General features: G+C 45.1%; 1 protein-coding gene across 5 annotated transcripts in view; it reads right to left on the bottom strand.

The window, feature by feature from the left end:
• Positions 1 to 24213, bottom strand: part of Hr38 (Hormone receptor-like in 38) — a 72551-nt gene that overhangs the window by 35224 nt on the left and 13114 nt on the right. Inside the window, exon 1 of one of the 5 annotated variants that reach the window (XM_076787503.1) lies at positions 23152 to 23252. The exons of the other annotated variants lie outside the window; for them this stretch is intronic. The gene's annotated coding sequence lies outside the window, so the exon portion shown is untranslated. Of the gene's footprint in view, positions 1 to 23151; positions 23253 to 24213 lie in introns of those variants that run through there. 5 annotated transcript variants of the gene reach the window in all.

Raw genomic sequence — 24213 nt, 5'->3', positions numbered from 1 at the left:
TTTTAACTACATTCATGAATTTTTTCAGGTCACTATAGTCAAAACTATAGCAGCTATTCGCCGAGGAAGCGGTCTACTTCCTCGAACGATTCGATTGATCTACTCCGTACAAACATGCAAAAATTACTGAACGTAGCGTAAGAACGCTCGACAAAAGCTCAGAAAAGCTTCATAACGGTAAGTTCTTTGGTACTCCCAAGAAGAATTTGCAAAGTATGTCCATCGAAGAAAGACGAGGTGAAGAAGAGTTCGGAGTGAACATTGGCTTTTCGGACGTCCCATTACGAAATTGGTAACGACGACAGTCTCGTGGCAAACGCGTTAATGACTCGCGTGTTTAATCAGTTTCCACCGGTAGTCGTAACTTTAGAATAGAAGGAGCTGTAGCTAATGGCAGCGATACCTCGCGCTGATAATTTCGTATTCGCGGCCGTCCGATGTTCCCCGATGACTTGATTAAGCGAGATATTATTGAGAAATTTATCGAGTTATCGGAACGACGTTACTTCGACGACGAAGACTGAAATAATATTGCGGCAACGGGTCGGGTCACTACAATATAATCCTTCGCGGGGAGCATTCTTTAAATCTTAATTATTCTATCAAACGCATTAATTATTAACCTGTACGAGAAACGAAGGAATGAAGCCGTGACCCAGTTGCATTCCGTAGAATGTAGAACACCGGTGCATCGCTTGGCGTGCAATTCGGCAGTAGAATGAGGTAGTCACTGGTCAGACGGTCTACGTTCCAGTTCCGTTTCTCTCGCAGCTGTTATATCACCGTCGTTATCGACGATTAATGCGTTAGATGGATTCGTTAGATAGTCCGTTAGATAGTAATTGTTATACCAACGGTAAATGCCTGATAAATTGTTGCTATCGTACAGATCACTTCAATTCTGACGATCTGAACTTTGAGCAAACACAATCAGCTGTTTCGACCCAGTCTCTTCAAGTTTCCCTTGTCTTCGTTCACTTTACCACTAAACATACTACTTGCCAATCAAATGGCCTGTTCCAAATCTTTAATTTTATAATTATCGACATTACAAAGCTGCTTCTTCCGTAAATTATAAAATTACGAAAAGTTTAAATAAGTCTTGTAATTTTTATAAGTCAACATGTACCAGTCGCTGATATTGTTCGGTGCGTTTACCGTTTCTTGCAAGTATGAATAAAATAGATTTTGCATGATTTCAATCAGGAGCCAATAGATCCTCCTAATAGTGTTCGTTCGTAAATCACCGTGAAGACGATTGAATCGCTAATTAGTTGCTTGCAAAACGATTTTCGACGAGTCTTTTTGTCAGAACAGCTTTCACGATGCGATCGGCGTTCGTCTCGTTTTAGGCGAATTCGAGTGCGGAAGTCGACGACCAGGCAGACGTAATCCATCGAATATCGTAATAGGTACCCTAATCCCAGCTTTCTACATCGCCCGGGGCGAGCGATCGCGCACGACAGCATTCAAGGGCCGATTTCCCATGGATTGCGTTTCCACTCATTCGATTCCCCATCGATTACGATAACGAACTCCGTCACTCGAGTTTCCCCACGCATATTCATTTAGGTCCGCCGCGGATCTCTGAACTCGGAGAGGCTCTACGAAGCCGGAGAGGATCTACAAACCCGGAGAGGATCGACGACGATCCGTGGATGCGTCGATCGAAAGTTTCACGCTTTCTTCCGTGTGTTCGGTGCTTGGCGATTTGGTAATGGGGAATTTCCAATTTCTCTCCTGTCGATGTCCGATTCAACGGGGATTCGTGACAAATTCGACTGTCTTTCTAGACGCACGATGGACAGATGATTTATACGCGGGGCAGAGCCGATCGCGTCAAACGCTCGCGAACCTTTCCACGCGAAATTATTAATGGACGTGTTACAAACGAGGAAATTATTCAACGGGCCCCGCTGACTTTCCTTCCTCTGGGCTGCGATTACTTTTTTCGAATACTCCAGCCTGTGTTCGACTATCATCCCGATTATCTTGATCGTTTGAATCCCTATCGAATTCAATCTAAAAATTTTTTACGAGTTTCCGTAGACCGTGTCTCTCAGTGGAATTAATTAATTTTATATCTTTTGAATTTTTATGCCGGTAGATTCGGACTCTGCATCGTAACTTTCGTTTCTAACTCGAATCCTACGAGAAATTTACGTCCCCACGATGTAATATATTACAAGCGGAAAAATATAATTTTCGTTGTTACGGACACTGGTAGATAGTTTACGATTCATTAGAACAGCGTTAACGCAAATTCGACTTTCAAAAAAGGGTATTATGGAGAAGCTTGCCAAAGCAACGAACAATTCCGCGAAACGAAGGATATTAAATCTGTGTTGGGCTTTATTAAATTTTTTACGTAGCCTGACTTTATCCTGCAGCGTTTGCACGGGGATCCGCAGTCTAGTTATTACAATAATTAAATGTCAGAGCTGTAGGCAACACCTTCGCCCTCTCAGTCCTATTGAACGGGTTAAAGAGGAGAAAAGAGTGTTCACCTTTATAGGGATCACGGGGGAACTCATTGTAATCAGAAGGCTCGACAGAAAAGAACACTTTCGTGACAAACATAAGCGCAGTAAAGTCTTAATTTAAGCTCGATCCTCGTGCTTGTAGGGCTACTATTTTCTTGTGACCACGTCGACCGCGTCGAACGTAGAAAAGGACAGCGCGTGTAAACACGAACCACGCGGCCGGAGGCGCACCAAATACCGTCGATTAAACCGCTAAATAACAGTTCAAATTATATCGTGTTTAGTGTCATTTTAATCAGAAAAATCTCACGAATAAATGGGCGAAAGTCCCACAAAAAAATAATGAAAAATACAGAAGTTTTGCAATTGGATTAGTAGTGGTTCACACCGATATATCCGCCCCGGTATCGGATTACGACGCGGCGTGTTTACATTATAGTTCGGCGACCGAGGCAGTTCAAGCTTCTGGGCCCATCGCGGGGTATGCCCCACAGTGGAGGGGATATGCGAACTGACTAAGATCGTGTGGCTCCGTTCGGCTTAGATCAAGACTTTACTGTATTCTTGTATAAACAAATATAATAAAATGCTAAAAATACTAGACTAACCACTAACAATGTCTCTTTGCCAATTCATCTAAATCTATAAGACAAGTTGCTGCACGCTTTCCTTATTCGAAATCGTTCTGCTATGAAAGCGATAACTTGACACGTGCACATTGCCGCCCAGAAACGTTTAGACCCAGTATTTCGAAGGCATCGCCATTTCCTAAAAAATTTCAATCAAAAGTTGTTGCAAATGTGTGCGATAATGGCTGGCAAAATTGTGAATTTCGAACGCAGAGTCGGTAACAGCGCGTTCCGAGAGACCCGACGCCCGCGATCGCTGTCGCAACGCTCCCATTGAGAATAGAGCTCTCCCAAGCATGGTCGGAACAATGGCGTAGAAAGTTTGCCGGCAATTTGGTCGGCCGTTTAGCCGATATTAAAAATAAAAGCTCACCCTCGGCCGCGGGCGAGGTAACGGGACGGCGAAGCGTTCGCAGTCTCTCGAGCGTGTTTGCTCACGTAACTCGCGCTAATGATACGTTAAATCGCCACGAGGGAGTAATTGCAGGGACGTTGATCGCGTACAAGCCGAGTAAGTGGCCGACACGTACACGCCGGTCGCTACGTGATACGTTTTAGCCGGCATCGAGCGTGTGATCCCGGAGACAACGCGAACCGACATCGGCCGATTCGAAGACAATCGGCCACGAGGATCACGGGACGGTTCCCATCAGCATGAATTAAACACGGACTAACGAGAACATTATAGGTCCCAGTCGTAATTCTTAAAGATCCCCGGACGCGTGGATTAATGTCGTGTCTGCGAATAGACTGCTACGTTAATCCTCCGTATGCTATGCCCGAAATATTCGTGACCCGTCAATATGTACAATTTTATTCCGATATAAGACTTTTTATTTTGAAATAAGAAAATTTCTATCTCTTCTTCTTTTTCTTCTTTCTTCGTCCGAAATATGTCGAAAGCCGGTTCCGAGCCGTCGCCTTATATCGAAAGAAAACTAGTAAGATATCGATGTGGGTCAGAAATGACTCAGATACAGACTTCGTCGGCATGATCTTAATGGACAATAATTTTCATTGACAACGACCCGAGTTAGATCTCGGTTGAAACAAAGGCTTTCTATTTCCAAATAAGAAAGAAACATTTATGACGACATAATTATTTGAAGGAAATGTATCTGACAAAATAATAATGAACCTTCGAGAGTTCCAAGTTCCGTTTTCAGCCTCTGTGAATCTTCTATTGTCATGAAGCTGGATATTTCGAGGCTCGATATACTAATTTCTTCTTGCATAAACAGAGTAAATCTGAATACTGAACGCGATCTGTTCGCTGATCTGTTCCTCAATTATGTCGTGATAACTGTGACTCTGCTACTATTTCCAAGCATTGTGGATCTTGTATATCATTATAACAGGAATTGAATTTAACTCAGACCCAACCCAGTCGATCGAGACAGTTATGGGTCGAAACAACATCTTGACGAGCAAGATCGTCGTCGATTACAACTGGCGTCGATGAATTCGTACGAACAGAGACGACATCGATAAAATTGGCAATGCTAATGCAACTTCCGGTAAACATCATTCCTTATTTGCACAAGAAGAATAATGCACCGGGCATCCGAAAATATCCGCTGTCCCATGTCGACGCTCCGTTACTCAAAGCTGCGTGGTTGATTGTCATTTAACGCGTGGACAACGCGACACACATCCACACCGGGTACAGTCCTCTGTAAAAGTTTCACCGGAGATCCAGTTTTCAAGATCGCAGATTTAAAATAAATCCTGGATCCAGAGCGACGTTCTATTGTTAGATCGCGCGGTGTATAGTTTCTTGATGTATTTTCACGGATGCCGGAAACGGAGCCTGAAGGATTCGCCGAGACGAAGCCAGAAATGGGCTACCGGATATTTCGATTGACCATTCAGATTTCTGACCATTAGCGATTTATTATTGTATTGGGTTGTTCCCCTAACATCGCATGACTTTCACCTCTGACGTTCTTAGATCCGGATCAGTTCAACTACGTTCGATGTGAACCAATTTTTAAGGATTCTACTTATAATAATAGTTAAAATTTTTAGCCAAGCCCGAGTGTTATATTTAGGTTTCTAATTCTGTAATAAAACTAGGCTCGTGAAATTATTTCTCCAAGCTTTCTTCACTGTCTCAAACGAAACAGTTGGGTCCGTATGTTGCAATTGATAAAAATACTCCCTTAAGAGAAGTTATTAAAGTTGTTGAGCATACAGGACCTAGAGGCACAATTGAATACATGACCAACGAGCTGCGATAATTATTATATTACTAACAAGTCATTTTTAATGCTCGGTAGTTTCGCTGTTCGTATAGTTAATGAATTGCCTGTATTTCTGGTATGAAAGAGCTAGAAACCTTCGAGTAAAATAAATCGTCGGGATCTCCATTGAATTTCTACGGTGAAGATCCAGGCGAAGTTCTCAGTCACGCTCGTTGCGTGTCAATTTTTTAACCGTGCGAGAATTGTTAACAAATCCTCAACGACGCGTCAGATTCCAATAAAAATCGCCATCTTCGGAGCGGTTATTTCTCGGGCGAATCGTGGTCAGGACGCGAAAGGTCGCCTCCTGTCGCGTAAATCGCATCGTGAAATAGTCGTCGGCCACCCGAGCGGCCCGTGGATCTCCGATAAGAATCGATCGGCACAATGCAGACAGTCTTTGAAAGCGTTTGAACCCATCTGACACGATCGCAACGCGATGAACGCGGCCCGATAGAGAGGCGAGCATCGCCCCGGCAAATTATAGTCGCCATTTTATTACGAAATCCCTGCAACACACGCGGCGCGGGCCGTGAGAGACTCGAACTTTTCATCCCGAGACCTTCCCTGCCTCTCCCCAAGCCCATTCCTATTATCGAATTTCTCCGGAGAGCGAAACAGGCGTGACCGGCTTATTGCACCGCGGCCAATTAATACATCAACGCGTTACCTATTATTATATTATATTTTGTAGACACATTGCGACCCTTTCGCGCCGCCAACAGCCCGCTTATTATCGCTTATCGCCTTGCATCTACGTTTAATATTATAATCACCGTCCCCGCGACTGGCAGTTTTCTCTCTCTCTCTCTCTCTCTCTCCCTCTCTCTCTGCCTGACCCGCGATCATTATTACACGACGCGTTATCGCGGCTTGTCGTAAACGATCATCGCCAGCGAAACGAGTCCTTTGTGCTCGCGTTGGATTGAGCTCGCGATACAGTGAATTCTCTATATATGTCAACAACACAGGTCTTGTCAGCGTTGTGTATCTTCCTGGAGACATACTCGAGCCATCTTATGTTTACAGTCCGAGGCGTCCGAAGCCTCTCGAGCTTCGAGGCCCCTCACGAGGTATACCCACTATACCCCGCGGTAGTGGGGATAATACCGCGACGTTTATCAGCCAGGCCTTCGCGACATATATAGAGAAATCACTTTACTTCGGAATATTCGGATCTCTGTTGCATAGATAGTGAAAACTAGGAGCCTTCGTTCGCAGGATTCTCTATCCTACGGTGAACAATTTTCAGTGAGAATAATTCGGGTTTGAGGACCTTCGAATCAAGACGAACGATTTATTTGGTTAAGGATTTTTAAGCAATGGAGATGAGAATCATTTAAACCAGGATGTCCTCACCGGAAAACAGCAAACTTGCTACAAGTTTCCAGCTTCTCGGGAAATTAGAGATTGAATTTAGTTGTAATTAAATTAAAATAATAATTGATTGATTTAATTTAATTTTTCTTTCTTTACATTTTCCGGGCATAAAAATGTGCTAACTCCAAAAGGTTCAACGATTGTATTTGTAACATATAGAATCCTAGAAAATTGTGGGTGCTTGTTTAAGAATTAATAAAAATGGTCCCCACCCGGAAATATTATAAGACAGCAAATTTGAATAGGAAAATAAGAGAAAGTAATTGATTAGTTAATTGCTTCAGTTGCGCTCCCATTTGCAAAGCAACAACGAGAGCATGAATGAAACAAAAATGCGATGCAGCGTAGATTGTGAACCGTGGAAGAATAATGACAAGCTAAAAACGACTGATAAAGCGGTACGTGATCCATAGGAAACACCTCGGATGATCTAAGGCGGTCCTCGCGATGGAAATCGGTAAATGGAGACTGATAACAATAACGAGGTTCCGCGTGGTAGTCAATGGACTGCAATGAGCAAAGTCGGAACCGGTTGCAGTCCCGTGTAATTGCTACGAGTAAATTTTGACGGAGGCGTGAGAACGAACGTGCAACTTCGGTCTTGGTGTCTACTTTTAAAAGCGATCGAGCGACTGCTCCGATCGGACGTGGACGCGGAGGCGAGGAATCGCCTAAGCTCGGGGATAGGCAAATTTATCGCTCAGATAAAAACGGTTTCGAATGATGAATAAAAGATCGACCGTTTCTTTTTTTTTGTTGCGCGCGCGCACGATCTACAAGATAAAAACTGGGAATCTTGGCGGTAAGACGGAGCAATATTTCATTTACAAAAGAAACAAATCGACTTGAAGTCGACTTCGCGTCGCGGCATAGTTCTTGCACAACGTTTTTACTTTCCGTATGTTATTTCGATAGTGGAATAGCTCTGCGACGAAAAAGCTGCCGAAGTATTCTTGTTATACTGAAATGAATATTCAGCAGCAGATATTTATACCGAATTCCCTTCGAAATTGTTTTATTATATCGATATGTTGTTGTGACAATCGCGAAGCTGTAATACCAGTATAATATCAGTATATCATACCTTCTTGTTGTATACTAAAAAGACCGTGACAATTTGATTGCGCAGGCATGAATTTTTGTGCAAACAATTTCTGTGAGCATGAATGATTGTGCAAAGAATTTGTGCAGCAGAAACAGAAGTCTGCATTTCAATTGGACGTAAGGATGCAAATACTGGATCGTTTATGTTCACGACTAATTTTTTTACTGTTCAAGGTTTTGCAAAATCTCGAAAAAAATTCTAGAATACGTATTGACGTCTCTATGTGAACATGTAATCGTTGAAACGTCAAACGTTTGAAGCAACAGTGAAATTTCGCTCCTGACGAATTTTCCTTCAACCCTCCGTATGCTATGCCGGAATCATTCGTGTCCCGTCGCGGTATCGGTGGGGATAAACCCGAGCGACAGTCAATACGTAGAATTGTATTCCGATATAAGGCTTTATATTTCGAAATAAGAAAATCACTTTTCCCTCTTCTTTCGTCCGAAACACGGTGAAAGCCGGTCCCGAGCCATCGCCCTATATCGAAAGAATACTGTACCGAAATATCGGTGCGGGTCAGAAATGACTCCGGCATAGGCGTAGAACTCGTAGGACTGAAATCAAATTTTGTTGTTGTCGATATATGGTAGTGTAAGAATACAGGTAGTAAATGCAAATTTTCTTTTTCTCCTACGAAACTGCGAAACGACAAATTCCAATTGTCACCGCAAAAGGAATCGTAGTTCAAGGGGTTAGTGGGCTTCCGGTGGATAAAGTGTTAAAAACGCGACAACTGCGTTTGCAAAAGTGCGTCGGCTTGCCAAGCGAAAATCCCTGCAGAATTCAACGAGAAAAATGGCGAAACTGCTGGAGTGGATGGTTCGAATGCCCTTGGAGAAGGTTGTACGAGAGCCAGCGACGAAAATCGATGGTGAAGCTGGTGGTGGGTCGTGGCGAGATACGCGAGTATAGTGAAACGGTTGAAGGTGAAGGACGAGCGTTGCAACCGGGTGATACAAGTATTCGGTAATCGTCTTCAGTGATCGTCCTTGCGGATTGTCGGGAAAAATCGATTGGCCAAGTTGGCCGGCTCCTTTCGAAGGTAAAAATGTTGCGCCAGACGATACAGACGCTCGCGGACAATCTCTAAATCGCTCTTCTGGATCCTCTAATTAACGAGCGCGTTACTGCAAACACATTTGTTACGTCGCGCGTGGAACGTTCGGCGTATTTGTCGCTTTTAAACACCTTTTGCGCTATTAATGCCACGAAAACGTGCTCCGCGCGACCATCAGCCGGGACTTCGGCGTCCGGTATTCAATAGTATTGCGCTAATTGAGAGGAAATGTTTATTGCATGTTTGCCGAGGTGTAAGCAAACGGGGTACTTAAGCCTCGTCGTTTCTGACCCACGCTGATATCTCAATACTATCTTCTTTCGATATAAGACGACGGCTCTGTACCGGCTTTCGTCGTATTACGGATGAAGAAAAAGACGAGGAGATTTTCTTATTTCGAAATAAAAAGAGTAATAGTTCAATTCGAAATAAAACAGTGGAATCATCGGAGAATTGAAGAATCATCCTATTATTTTCCATGTGTCACGACTGTCAAGGGTGGAAATACATTTCTGTTTATTCTGTTCTTCTCAGATATTTTTATTTTGCTTAAAGATTCGCAGCCTGTAAAAGTACGAAAGTGTCCAACAATTTGACCAAGTGTAATCGATTTTTAATGAGTCGGTACGGTGTACTGATAGTTAACCCAAGGGCTGAATTCTGTTTCACTATGAGGGTTCGATGTGTTATTTTTGACGAATCTTAATCGAGTTCTGAAGGCATTAGCAAAAGTCTTAGCACCTTAGGAGCCGTTTCGAGTCGCTTTCGCTCGAGACACGGCGGAGATCTACCGGCGATCGATCAATCGGGTCTTGGATCGTGACTGTCAATGGCCGTCACGGTTCGTCCGCCGGGCAAATATAATATTTAACAGGATTATGTGCCGGTTGGGAGCGGGAACCGAAGATGAGACGATTTCTTAATATGCACGGTGTGCGCAAACACGCCGCGCTCCGCCGGATGATTTATAGGGCTCATTAATCAGCGGGATCAATGGGAATTAAGGTACGCGCGCGGTGTGCCACCTGTCAAACAATTTCGCGAGGCGTTTCGTTGCGCCGTTCACCGTCGATCCGCGCGAGTTATTAGCCTCATTAATCAGCCGCGGCCTGGCATTAACGTTAACGAAGAAACCCAACGCGCCCCGGGAACCTGTTGCTGTCCCTTCGACGAGTTAATATCATACCCCATCGGACTGTGTTCGAACACCGCGCCCTGCTCCACGATTTTTAAACCCTTCCTGGCCCCTGGTGTCGAATCTGCGCACACGTAGTTGCAATTTCGACTTAGGGTACGTTTACGTCGGACACACGTATTCTATTGTGTTTCGATGGGAATTGTTTGCGATGCGAGCGGTGAGAAAATATTATTTTCTTCGGCTACTATTGATTAATGGCTGATTCGCCATTTTCATCGTTGAAGCATAACCTAGGGACTTTGTGCATTCACGACAATAGGCGAGATAGACAACTGTGAAGACACTAACCGAATTTAAGAACGGCATTATTTCCCACTTGTTAAAATTATGAAATGAAGATATACATTTTCATTTAATTTCTGTTCGTTGCAGTTTACCTGGATAGTTTTTATTTGGCATAAAGATCCGCAGTCTATCGACAACACTCTTTCCGTTTTAGCGTCCAGCGATTTCAATCGTACCGACGAAAACGAATATCGGTGTTGGATACATAAAACATAAGTTCTCAGCAGAATTAGTGAAAAAATTGCGAAAGAGTTCGCGGAAAGAGTGGAGAGGCATTTTAAATGCAAGACATGTAAAAGAAAGCCTGCGGCACCGCGAGTCGCAAAACGTTTTGGACGAATGCGACGAAAAATTGCAATCACTAGATCGCAGATCCTTAATGAACATCCTCGCATTTGCTTGAACGATCCCGAAATTCTTCGAATACTGCTCCATATTCCGTCTACTTATTGTTGTTAAAATGGCATAAGTGTGTACACGGTTATTACTAGACTGCGGATGTTTATGCAATTCTCAATTTTTGTCGGCAAATTTTAGGAAAGTGGAAACGAATAAATTCTAATTTTCAGTAGTATTCACCTATGTAGATCTAAAATAAATAAAAATCCTACGAAATTCTGTGGAATTTTATGTTATAGCATTTTTCGAACATTTTCAGAAGCGACAAATACATAAAGATCCGCAGTCTAGTTATCACTGTACGCAGCAGCCGGAAACTGGTCCAACGAGCGCGGGAACGCGAGAAGCTGCCAAGATCATCGAATGATCAACGCACAGGGTGTTCCGTTTCCAATTACGCCTGTTTACACCTGTCGGCTGGTATAATGGCACGATGGAAGTCGACACGAGATCCGCGGGATGATAGAGTGCGGCTATTATCGTAGTTACACAAAGCGATAGACACAATAAACGCTTCGATAAAAGCCCGGCGGTTCGCGCGGTAATCAAATAAACGTTTACGAGAAGATAAATTTCTGTCGCTCCGACCTGCGGGACCGTTAAACGGCGATCATCGCCATTCAACGCCCCAAGAACGGGCATAAATTAACACCGGGCAAAGGTCCCCAGTACATTTTTCACTTTCCCTCGTAAAACAGCTCGGCCGCGCGGCGCGGGATCGAACGACGGCCCTTGGATCTCCGTGGATCTAGCCCGCGGAAAGCAGCTAGATCATCGTCCACGGAAATCCGTTATCGGAGAGCCGCTTTCGGGCTTCGATCCCGTATCGATTTCGATTTCTCCTTGAAATTTCTCTGCCGAGACCGCCGATCCCGCGGACACCGGCTGGCTACGAGACCTGGCTGTTTTTGCCTCAGAGAGACGGAGAGAGAGGGCCAGAGAGACACAGGCAGAGGAGAAAAAAGGATCGAGTAGGAAAAGAAACGTGTAGCGTGCGCACGTGTGCGTGCGTGTCGCCGCGACAACGCGCGCCAGATAGGATCTCTCTGGTTGGTATGCGCCAGAGCGGGCAATACGCGACACCCATACCGTGGTCGGAAACGAGCTGCAGGTTCCGTGACCCCGAAACCGGGGATACGATCTCCCGGTGATACCATACAGCCGATTCGATCCTGAAAGCGACCTAGTGTAACCGCCCAGGATAGCTCGAGTACCTACTAAATTAATAAAGATCATGTCAATATTCCAACCATTCGAACGAGGAGTGTCGTATTTATTTCTACCGATTTTACAGGTACCGATTTTTCTCTGTTGCGTTCGAGGCAATACTAATTTGCCTTCGAACAACTACACCGATGGAGATTCGATTATTTTCAGAAAGAATTTTTAACCCTCGTATGCTCCTAGGGTAATTCCGGAAGAGACGCGCGATAGGGTAAGATGCACCAGTTTTTATTGTGGCAATACTAGACCATTCTCAAAACAAGGAACACGTGTATTATATTATTTACGTATTTATTTTTTTTTTTAAACTTTTTAGTGCTCTGATGAAATATTTTTGTAAGTGGTCAGTACAAATGTTATTACCTTCTTATGGTATGGTTTTAACTATCAGTATCGACTTAAATAGTGACAATGGATTCTCTTTTATGATTTTTCATTGTGTTTTGACAACATTTTTTGTACCGGTTCTTGTCTTTGTACAAGTGCGTCTCTCCCTCAATTTAGGAAGAGACGCACCATTAATGTATGTAAATGTACTAGACAGTCGTTTTTATAAAAAATGAAGCACCTTTCTTTTAATTAAGTAAAAAGCGATAAGTTGAACATGAGATTTGTCCTTTGCCACGCTATTTGTGAACATCTTACACTTTAATTAAGTGAAATTAATTATTTCATATTTCTTGCTCTGTAATTAAGTAATTAAACCGGAGATGCTTCACTTTTGACAAAAATGACTGGCTAGTAGATTCTAATAATTGTTGTATTGAATGTTTAGAAGTTTATTATTTAACCACATTTAAAGTAGATTAGATTTCTTGATGTGCTATTAGATGTTTTTATGTACTCCTTTGTGTAATATGTGATAGAGAAAAAAAAAGAATACAAGTAGGGAGAAGAAGGTATAAACGAAAGGAGTCCATCTATCCCTAATCAGGTGTGCACCTAACTCCAGGCCCTAGGGAGAGATGCACTTTTTCGAACATATTTAAATAGCATATTAATATATTAATATAAAAGTTTTACTCGTTTTAAGTTATATTATCTGAAACAGATTGAAATAAACTATTGAACTATGCCTGTCTAGTTTTTCAATTGTTTTCAGTGAAATTTTTATTAAACAGAAAACAAAATATGGTGCGTCTCTCCCGGAATTACCCTACATAGTAACCGCATGGAAAATACTTGGCGCTTTCAGAAATTATACCACTTCCCTCCTACGAGTCCTCCTAGGACTCCTACGAGTTCCAGGCCTAGTTCTGCTCCACTGGGAACGATACAAGCAAAGTACGTGAAAGCCATTCAATGTTACAGAGAGTATAAATTAATAACAAATAATAGCCTTTTCACTCGATTCGTCCTACGACAAAACGTCCAGACAAGTCGATAAATCTCGAATTTATTATAGTTCTTCGAGGACAGGGGTTAGCATCAAGATGCATCATAAAGCTTGACATGTTTACAGCACGTGAAAGTCTCTACAGAAATTGTAGATTTAATTGAAGTTAGTGTAACTTCGACTTACTTTTAACACTAAACCTACCACGGTTAAAATGGCCGGTTTTCTATTTCACAATTATTGAAATTATAAAAACGTTTTCATAGGAAATTACTGAATTGACTTCTTTATGAAAATCTGCTGTAAGACGTTTCACTTTTATATGTTTTGTGCTTGGTAGGTTTAGTGTTAATTTGTTGGAGGAAACGACGGAAAAGATGGCCTCAGATGTCTCTGCGAAAGCGAACTAAACCTATATAAATTTCTATGGCAATATAGATTATGGCAATTGCTCTACCATCGTGGTATTATACGTCTGATTGATGCACGAGGAAACGAATAAAATTGCCGTGAATTGAATAATCAAAATCATTCAACCCGAAGCTTTCTAGACGAGCCTGGGTCCGTGGAGAAAGATTCCTCGCGCCGTCGAAGAAAGCTGAGATAATGAAGGGGGACACTTTTGATTTTGTCATTGGAATTTGCCGAGTCTACGTTTCGAGGAGAAATGTTGCTTTTGGGAAGAAGAAATTCTCAGACGGTCGTCACTGATGGTTGATAACGGAGTCTGTGGCAATGCTTGAACGATAGGGAGCCGAAGCAAGGCCCAAGTCGATCTAAAAAGTTGAAGCTTCGAATGAACAAATCAATTTTGCCATCTGGATATTGCGAATTACAAGCCATCTAAATTTTAAAGGGCACATGCATTGCGCATCTTCGCGTCTTATCGATAATCTTTGCTTTCTGGAAGATGCATCGGAGGTGTAGTGAAGCGAGTCCATCTTGTTCCCAGCGAGAAAAAAAAAAGTTGGGCGACAAGTCTGCATACTTTGTTATCTAAGCGTGAAGCGTGCGATGCATGATTCAGGAGACTTAATGGACTCGTTCGTTACGCTTTTTAGCGTCCGATTAAGAAGATACAAGCGTGTTAAGCGAGCGTGCTTCTATGACCATCTATGGGACAGAAGGAAGGATCCAAGTGCATTATTAGCGCAGCTTCAATTGCGAAACTCGAAATGCAAATTACTGTTTTCGCGGAGGCACCAATCAGGTCTCTCTCTCTCTCTCGCTCTCTCTCACACACACACACGCGCGCACACACATCCGCGACCGTTCTAAAGAGAAGCGAAAGCGACACGCACGATTTTCAATTAACGTTCCCAGCCGCGGAATATTCGCCTAGCAAGAGAGCAAGTCGCTCACTATTTTCGATATCGGCGCAAATTAATTATGCTTACACATTCCGCTCATTATGGCGTCCTTTACGACTCCGCTAAACTGCCGTAAACTAATTAGTACCCGCCTGGGTAGCGTGCACCGGTCGCTTCAATGTCCACGATCAAAAACTCGATGTTTGCACACTCGGAGGCTACAGATCAATCGCCTAACTGCAGCAGAAAATGTTTAGATGAAACGTCAATTTTTCACGCAGAATTTCTTTTTTTTTTTGCTAATGCGGTGAACTCTCGAGTGGACTGTTCTAAATTAAAAAATTGTGGAGAACAATGAAGAACGTATTTCCTATCTCGCTACGAATGAGCACGTAGAATTTGATGAAGAACAAGCGATCCGTTGCGCCGGTTTTCGGTTGGGACGAAGATCATTCGTCGCGCGCATAATTATTCCAGCAGCATCGTTAATCACGGAAGCCAGAAAGTTCGAGGTGAGCGTTAATCGCTTCGCCCTCGCTTCGACAGCTCGGTAACGTCGTCGTCGTCGCGAGTGCGTCCGCGAGCGCGTGAGATGCGGGGTAGATACAAACGATCAATAGGATCGAGACGACCGCATAAATCATCGGGTGAAAACACCGATAATCCTCAGATCGGGATTACTCGCGAGGAATCGCGATTCCCGATCTACAGAGACACCTTTTAGCAAAATGACGACGGCCGACTGACGAGCATAAATAAAACCGGACGCTCGGTGACTGATTGACTGATATTACCACGGATGTCATTGGTGCAGATACGGAGATTAATTGTGCTGTTTTAGCCGTGAATAATTCTGGTCGCGAAGTGATGTCACATTAGCGTCGAGAGTCCCCTCTTTGAAACCCGACGTGGTTGGATCTCTGGTTTCACATTGACAACTTCTTCACTGCAGGAGGGAGATTCTGCAACTATCTTATGCTAGCTAAAACACTTTTCTAATTTTCAATCTCCTCTTCAGCTCCTTCTACGAAGGATTGGCCAAATCTCACATTTCCAGCAACGATTTTTAGAGATCGTTGGTCAGACGGATGATAAGGACCAATGAACAAGCAGGATATTCAGGATTCGAGAACAGGATTCGGGAACCATGCGAGAGGGGTCCAGCAGTCGCCGATAAAGTGGATCCAGGAGTCCTCTCGGCGGAGGTCGAGGATTCGTTCGTACACGAGCGACGTATCGTGCAACGAGCAAACGAACGGGTGATTTAGTCGCTTAGATCGAGGTCCGCATACCGAACGACTGTGACCGACTCAGGACGGATCGAGACCTCGTTGAGCCTCGAGGCCTCAAGGCCGGCGAGCTCGTAAAGCGAATTCGTGCCTCTCCCTCGCTCTCGCCGAAGCGGATTTTCATCGCGCGAGACGAAGACGAGAGGCGTTTCTCCGCGACCGGTGCGCCGTGTCCGTTGCAACCTGTCGCGGGTAACCCGGCTGCCACCTCCGAGAATATTCATCGTTAACATTAATGTTCGCAAATTATTGCGTTACGCCGGCCAGTGCCGGGAAATTGCAGGCTGCGAGCGCGCCTCGATCCTTTGTCCCCCCACCCCGTAATTTTCAGCGAGCAATTTCACTCGCGCATCGCCGCCGATCGCCGTTCGACGCTTCGACAGATTTCGTCCGCTTTCGATAACCCTCCCTCGATGTTTTATACTTGAAACGGTCGATCTCTGTCCATCTTGTACGCTTTTGTCCGCGTAGTTCAACGCTTTCCAGTTAACTGCCCTCTTCGAAGCATCCCGGGAAATGATTGTACTATTAAAACAATTCGATTCCCACATTGTCGAGTGTCTTTGACGAATTGCTAAAAGTTTAAGCGTGGCGCCGTCAGAATACACTGGATTACTTATGGATAAGATGAAAATGGTCATATAAAGTATTCTGAATGAGATGAAATGTCTTGATTCTGGAATCGATATAGAGGTGAAAGGTTAAAATTCTTTATTGAGTCAGATGTAATGGTGATGCTACTGAAAATATCGTTCCGTGTAAATCGGGCTCCTATTACTTGGAGATGAAGCAGAACATATTCATTACGACCCGCAGTCTGTTAATTCTGATGAGATTTTTCAACAAAAATAACAAAGAAAAATGATTCGCACTACTCGGAGGATTTGTGCTGATTACCAAAATTGCAATACAATCACTGCTAGACATTGCTGCATTAATCCTTAGACGGTGATCATTCGCGGCAATAGTATTCGAATCCGTTTGCACACGAACTGTTCTATCGCCAACAGGAATTCTCTTAACGCCGCATAACCGCTCGAACAAACTCAACAACTACCATAAATCCTGAAAGTGATCTAACAAGCCCAGAAACACATGTACCACACCCCCCTCCCCAGATTTATCAATCGACACCAAAGTCTCCTATTCTAAGAGACACATGCGAGCTTTCTTGGCTTTTGACACCGCCCGGAGTGATCTACATTGCGGCGTTTCCCCAGCGGATCGATCTCGAATGCAAAAGAAGCGTGTCCCGCGTCTAACGCCAAGTCGGCGAAGCGAGAAATAAATTATTTAAACGTTGACTGGAGATTGCTTCGGCCGAATATGCGAACGCCAGAGCCTTTTCGCCAGGATACCTTGGTCCCCAGAGTTTTTCCGCGTTAAAGTCTCGGAACGAACGCTAATTTACCGTTGTCGGACAAGCGTTCCCGGTCCCCGCGGAAAGTCGCTAGCGCAGATTCACGAGGCAGATACGCGCGAAGGCGAAGGCACAGGCGAAACTGTAGAAAAGCAGAAAATGTGCGCGCCACGGGTAAATTGGGACACGTAGCACGATTCCACGAAATTTATCTGATCGAAGCCGCTCGGGCAAATCAAGCCCGGGCAGCACACGCTCGACGGCGGATCACGAGCGGGAAAACAGAACGACAACACATCTGATAACGCCGCATCGACATACCGGCGCGGCGGCCGAGTTTCTGCTCGATCCGTTGTGAAACAATCGAACCAGGCCCTACTCGGGCTGGGCGCGTGGCTGATCGAGCTAGAATGCTCGATACCGTCTCTTGAACCAACCCCCCGCAACGATATTCCAAACGATCGAGTCGGAGGAGCCGAGAAATTGATGAAAATCGGTCCGAGAAACGAGCTCATGGTGTTTCCGAGACTGGAGAAGCGGAAAGTTTGTGGAAATGTTCGCCTTGGTGCGTGCGGTTTATGTGAGGTTGAAGTTTCGAACTGGATTAACTAGAGACTCTAGGTAAACAACCCTTATTTTCTGTAATAGATTAGATATTTCAGTGCTAACTAATCAGTGAAAAACAGGCTCTCGAACGTTGTCTCTTCGAGACACAATCACCCTCTGTTACAACAAATTTACCATTCCATCTTGAAGATAGAAAACTACCCCTATTTTGTGCGATAGTAGATCGACTAAAGAGAAACAATATATTTTAATGATAGTATAAAAGATCAACGAAGGATAGGCTCTGAAATGTTGTCGTTACATGACAGAACTACCCTCCGTCACAACGAAGTCACCACCATGTCAGGAAAACACAAACTCAAATTGATTTCGAGGGGTAGAACGACGCCCAGATTCCCAACAATATTTATAAATCAGCCGCCTATCCGCGAAACGAGGACACCTTTAAGAGAGCCATCGCCTTTCACCTAGTTTCATCCCTTATCCTCGGAGAGGATTCACCCCCTTCTTCCAGGTCGCCCGCAATAAAACCAACAAATTCCGAACGAAAACCCTCGGCACAGTTCTCTCGCGTGTCCTTCTAAAAACATCGAAAAAGTGCGAGAAACGTGAGGGAGTAGAGGGATGAGATCATCCCTTGAGTTTCCACCTGTTAAATTTCGACGCTCGATAACGCATCGGGCTATCCGCTTTAACCGGCGGCCTTGCTCGCCCCCGTTAAACAGACTCAGGTGCACACGTACACGTGCGATCATACCGCCACCCCTGTGTGTGTGGGTCGTCAACACATCCTCGGAGGTACGACCCCCTTCACTTTTCCACCCCCTTGCACAGCTGCTTTCCACCCGTTTCCATCCCTTGTTCCCACCAGCTCCACCGCGCCTCCCGACCACCACCCCCAGTTGCCTCGTGACGTCATACTGCGACGTCGTCGATGACGTCATTGTTGTACCGCAGTTCCGTTCATCGATCGAGCATCCCCTTGCCCAACCCCTTGGAAACAGTGCAGGGGCGGAAGCCCGGTGCCCCCGCGCGTTTCCCCGGCTTCTTTTTCCCGCGACTTCAAAGAGCCCGGAACACACGTCCGATCTGTTTTGACGAGACTCATCGTCGAACACGTCTTCGACGATGTGTCTGAAGATATTTCGAGTGCGCTTCGACGATCCCGAAAGAAGCTTCGTACTCCAGACAGAGGCATCTTCCGTGTTGATCCACGGTGATCGACGGCCGAGACATAACACAGTCGAGTTTACCTTGAATTCGCACGAAATTTCCGCTCTTCCGGAATCCGAGAAAAGTCAAGTTACAGCACAAGGTTGACACGAAGATGCTTTTCCTGTTTAATCTTGGCCTTTGACTGTGGAGATTTATTTAATAACAACCTGGCTCTTGCATGGACTGGACTAGATCAAGAGTTATTTTCGAACTCTTTCAGGACCAAGAAAGATCTATGCCTCATCTGTTGACCGAAGGACAACGGAAGGGGAAGGGGGGCGCATTATTCCTCTATGATGTAACTTTCGAACTGTATTAGTAGATTATCAGGCTTTCCAATGACCGCGTCGACGTTACCGGCACGGCGAAAGTATCGCCGGAAAAAATGATCCTGATCGGTAACGGTGGAACGGTGACGTTGTCCTTGACTCCTTCCGCGGAACTGGCTCGCTCCGTTACCTCCGTAACATCATGCTCCTCGATTCCATTGCCCCGTCACGTGTTTGAATAAGATTAGCGACACGATTATTATGCATCGGCGGGGGACGCTAATGAGTCGACTTTCAGCCGATCGCAGGCGAAGCTGCCCCCGGTCCGCGCGGATCGACGCCATCCATAAATCAGCCGGTCGACCGGTCGCGAGATGGAACAGCATGGAAATTTATTAGTGGTATCGGCGCTGGTTAATCGACAACTTTTCAAATAACTGTCCCGAGCATTCCGCGGCGAGGTCACGGCAAGAGGACGACAGCTTTCTTGCATGAAAATTAAATGACGTGTCGCGTGTATGCGCAACGCGGCCCCCGTGCTTGCGGTCGGATTCAACTATTCCTTTCTATCGTGATCGAACGACCGAGCATCACCCTACGCGAGCATTGAAATTATCATCGCGACGGTAAACCCTCTAATTGGGTCGCGACTCGCTTCTGTAAGAGAATTCAAGCTGCAGGGGAATGGCCCTGGCCCTGGCCAGACGAGGACGTCTGGCTACTATAGGCGAAAGACGCCTTTCTGCGTGAGGCCGTCCAAAGAAAACACTTCCCTTCAAGATCGACAACACGAGACGTATAACACCGCTAGTTTCAATTTAACGGTGGTTCTCGTGCAGAGCAGAAAAATACATCGCAAAGATACATCCGAAAACTTGGAAAAATGTTTTTGTATTTATCTTTTTATCGCTATTACAAGTTTCATATAATTCTAGAAAAGATAAAAAATTTTTTTGAAGTTAGACAACTTGTGCTGGGATGATTCCAAAAATATGACGAAAAGTACGATCGCCATAACTTCGTCATTTCGATGAATTTCAGTATACAATTTCGAGAAAGCAATTTCAGGGTCTATACTTTAGATCCTAGATCCATCCGGATCTCCACCGATTCTTGACTGTTCCAGATTACCTAGCAGGTCTACGAGCGTTTTGTTAGTCCCAGCTCATCCGCGTCATACCTAAACGGTTCCTTTCGAAGTGTGCGCGCGGTGCACCGATCATGACCAGTCTCTTCGCAGCAGCACAACCTCCTCTCCATCTCCTATGATGGCTCCCGCATTTCTACTTGATGACATCACACGGAATCACTTTCAGACGGTTAAAAGTGCCGTTATATTTACGACGGTGAAATGTACGACGAAGAGTTTGACCTTCGATCAATCAACGCCTTCGAAGTGCATTCTTGGAAAACTGATCTTCTTCCATTCATTGCTCACCTCTCCATAAGAAAACTTTCCTGAATACATTTGCGAACGACGGATTCATCCTCACGATCCTCCAACATCAATCCACACCGCTCTACGCCGTCCATCCTAATCTTAATCTGCGAATTCCATCGCGTGAATTAGCTCTTCCGTTCCTAGCACGTCGATGACCATTTAGCAGCTCTTTGGCGATCGAAGATTATCAACAACATAATTGATTAGTATATACAGTGTTCACTCGATATCCGTCCAAAACACGGGTCTGGTCAGGGACATATATCGGCTAGGAGATACTATTCTTTGATCCACGCCGAACGTAGAAAAGGAAAGCGAAGATCTAGAGGGCCACGGTTTATGGATCTTCACGGGGTATACCTCTCGGCATTAGGGTCATATATAAAGTAAACACTGTACAGTGAATTCTCGATATATGTCAACAACACGGATCTTTGCCCCTCACGGGGTACACCCCGCGATAGTGGGGATAATTCCGCGACGTTTATCATCCAGACCTTGGCGACATATATACAGAAATCACTGTATCTAGTCCCATCGAGAAATTCGAGATCCGAAGCAATGAATTCTCTGAAAAATGGCTCTCCAATTGTAATTCAACACTAGATTCAGCAGCCACGAAAATTTTTGATGGATAAGGCGCAGAAAAGAACGGAACTCGGAGACAGTTCGACGCAGTTTCGATTAGGATAATGCATCGAACGCGAGGCGCAGGCTGCGCTTAGGCGACAGAATCTTTTCCGGTGGTCGGTCATTCACCAAAGACTGGCACCGTACCGGTATTTACGTTTCGCGACGCCGCAAAAAGCTTCGCGTCAAAAGCACGCGCGCGATGCGTCGTCACAAGTCAGCTTTGGCACCGGTTACGACATCCCTCTTCCCTCTCGCGCCGTTTCGGCCCGTAGCAACGTCACGCGGAAACCAGTCGCGACAAGCTAATCCTGAGCTTCGGCCGTTAAATTTAACCACCGCCACGCCGACGGTTACGCGACCAGCGAGCGAGGCTCTCGCGCGGCGATTCGAACCTGCCCGCCTCGCTCTTTCGTTTTCGTCAGTCCGACGCGGTTTCCGGGAAACCGATTACGTCCGCACGCCCGTCACACCATTTGCAAAAATTACGAACACCACGTGACGCTTTCCAAGGTCGCGGCCGAATGCGCCAAACCTCCTGAGCCGAGCTTTCGGACGCTTTCCGACGACGAAATTCGGCATCTTCTCCCTCTGCACCGAGAGATTTCAGAGCTGGAAACTTTAAAGCTTTTGGCCCAGATTCGCTCGAAAAATTCGGCTAGTTTTTGGAAAGCACAACTGTTTTTAGAAGAGCGCGAGTTTCACGGACGTGGTTGGACAATCTTCTAATACTTATGTCGATAACTACGTACCCAGTGACCTAGTTTTCATTTGGCTTTGAAATTTTCTTACTTGTTGACAAACAGCAAAATTCCTATCAATTTCTATTCGCAAATTTCTTGGATAATTGATTGACTTTTAAGACCGAGAAAATATGTATAATGTAATTTATACGAATGAAAAATTTTGCTATCCGAATCGCAACAAACTGATAATAGAAATTTACTTTGTTTCTCAATATGTTTAGCAGGTTGAAAATAATATAACAATATTTTCGAATGCTTCTAATGTTTTTACTGTTCTCAATAACATACCCGCTGATATTGGTGTGATAAAATGCTCGTTGGCTGGCTTGCCAGCAATCAGGAAAATTCAGGTAAAAATTTGTTCAATAGCTCGACGTTCTAAATACAGGGTATTTTCGGAACATTTACAGGACAAGAAAAGAGTTCGAAATGTTCTTTATACTAACACGATCAGACAGTTGCTAACAAGAGGCGCTATCGTGGCAAAGCAACTCCGCCAACTCTCTACCGGCAGAACACTCGTTTAACTTGTCAGCAGCTTTTACTTTAAGAGCTGGGGGTAGTTCCAGCGAGAAGAGATTATCCACTTTACTCGGCAGGTGTTCCACAATCTCCATAATATTTCAAACAGAGAATACGCTTCAGCAACCGGCATGCTACTATAAAACGCGTTCCCCGCTAACAACATAGAAGCAGAATCTCTTTAAACTAATCACCCCGACAAGAGAGGGTAAGTTGTTCGACAGAGCGTGCCAGCACTCGTTCGACAGTTCCGAAGAATCAATAAGCACGCTGACAGACGATACGCGGCAAAACTTTTCGCTCTGTTTGCATCCGCTCGTAACATTCGCATTCCGGAATCGCCTAACCACGCGAAGACATAGAACACGGAGGGGAACCGTCGTAAGGTGACTCAATGTTCGCGAAATCGATAAGAAAAACGGACGATACACGGCGAATCGATACGGACTCTCGGCGTTACCTCATTTCACAGGGTATCCGGGATCGAGGATTCGCAGCACGTGTCCTTCGTGGGAAACGTCCCAGAAAACGTCGGTGATCTTCATGATCGGAAAAAAGAAACGGCGAGACTTGAAACACTCGAAACTAATCGAGAGTCTTAGACACGTCGACGTTCTCGTCGAGCCTTCACTGCGTCATCGTTGCACAGTGTTCTCCGAGAGTCAGCTACCTGGACAAAACTGCGTGTTCTTCAACCTTACATTGAATTAAGAACAAAATCGATAAGGCCCTCAATGGCTATTTCTTGGAACAAGAAAGATAGCAGAATTACAGTAACAAATTTTACTAGCAGGCTCCTGAAATAATACGATTTTATAACAGACTTACAGAAGTTCGAAAGAGTGAACGAAAAACGAGTGGATTCGAACCGACCGGTAGCACGGTATCTCCTCGTAACTCGGTTCGGTCTAGTCCTATGTCGAGCCAGACTTTACATAGACTCTCCGCGGAAATAGTTCCTTGTTCGACCGATTCGCATAACATTTACCAACAACGCCACAGTACGCGAGAAACAGCGTAATACTTCACAACCGTTCTAGATTAATAGACGGCTAAAACTATATACGGCTACGTGATTGAATTAAAGTTGTGGTCCTGAAATCGGGGGACCACTCCGTGTTCCGACGGGGGGGGGGAGGTGGGATTCAATTTTGTCCAGGCAGGTGCACTCGGATACACTGTGCCGCCTCGATGCACCGGATGCACTTGGACCGCGTGGCGGCTGACGGACACGCGTCGTCGTTGTCAGACGGTGACGCGGTCCGCGGAATCTCCGTTTGGTGACTGAGAACGAGAGACGAAGAATGGTCGAACGACGATATCGACGGACGGGGGCTCACGACGTCGTTGTCGACGGCCACGTCGAAAGGAGGTGGCGAAGACGGCGGCGAGGACGGCAATGCATAACGCCCGAAATAGCGTCGTCCTTGGCGGTACGTGTGACGTCGTCATGCCGTCGGTCGGTCGATGACGGACGGGGGCATCGCGGTGACGTCAGAGTTAATGCCGGGGATACAGGAGA

This window comes from Halictus rubicundus, chromosome 1, assembly GCF_050948215.1.
Source record: "Halictus rubicundus isolate RS-2024b chromosome 1, iyHalRubi1_principal, whole genome shotgun sequence".
NCBI classification, from domain to species: domain Eukaryota; kingdom Metazoa; phylum Arthropoda; class Insecta; order Hymenoptera; family Halictidae; genus Halictus; species Halictus rubicundus.
The sequence above is the reverse complement of the archived record's forward strand: the minus strand, read 5'-3'. Positions and strand labels throughout refer to the sequence as shown.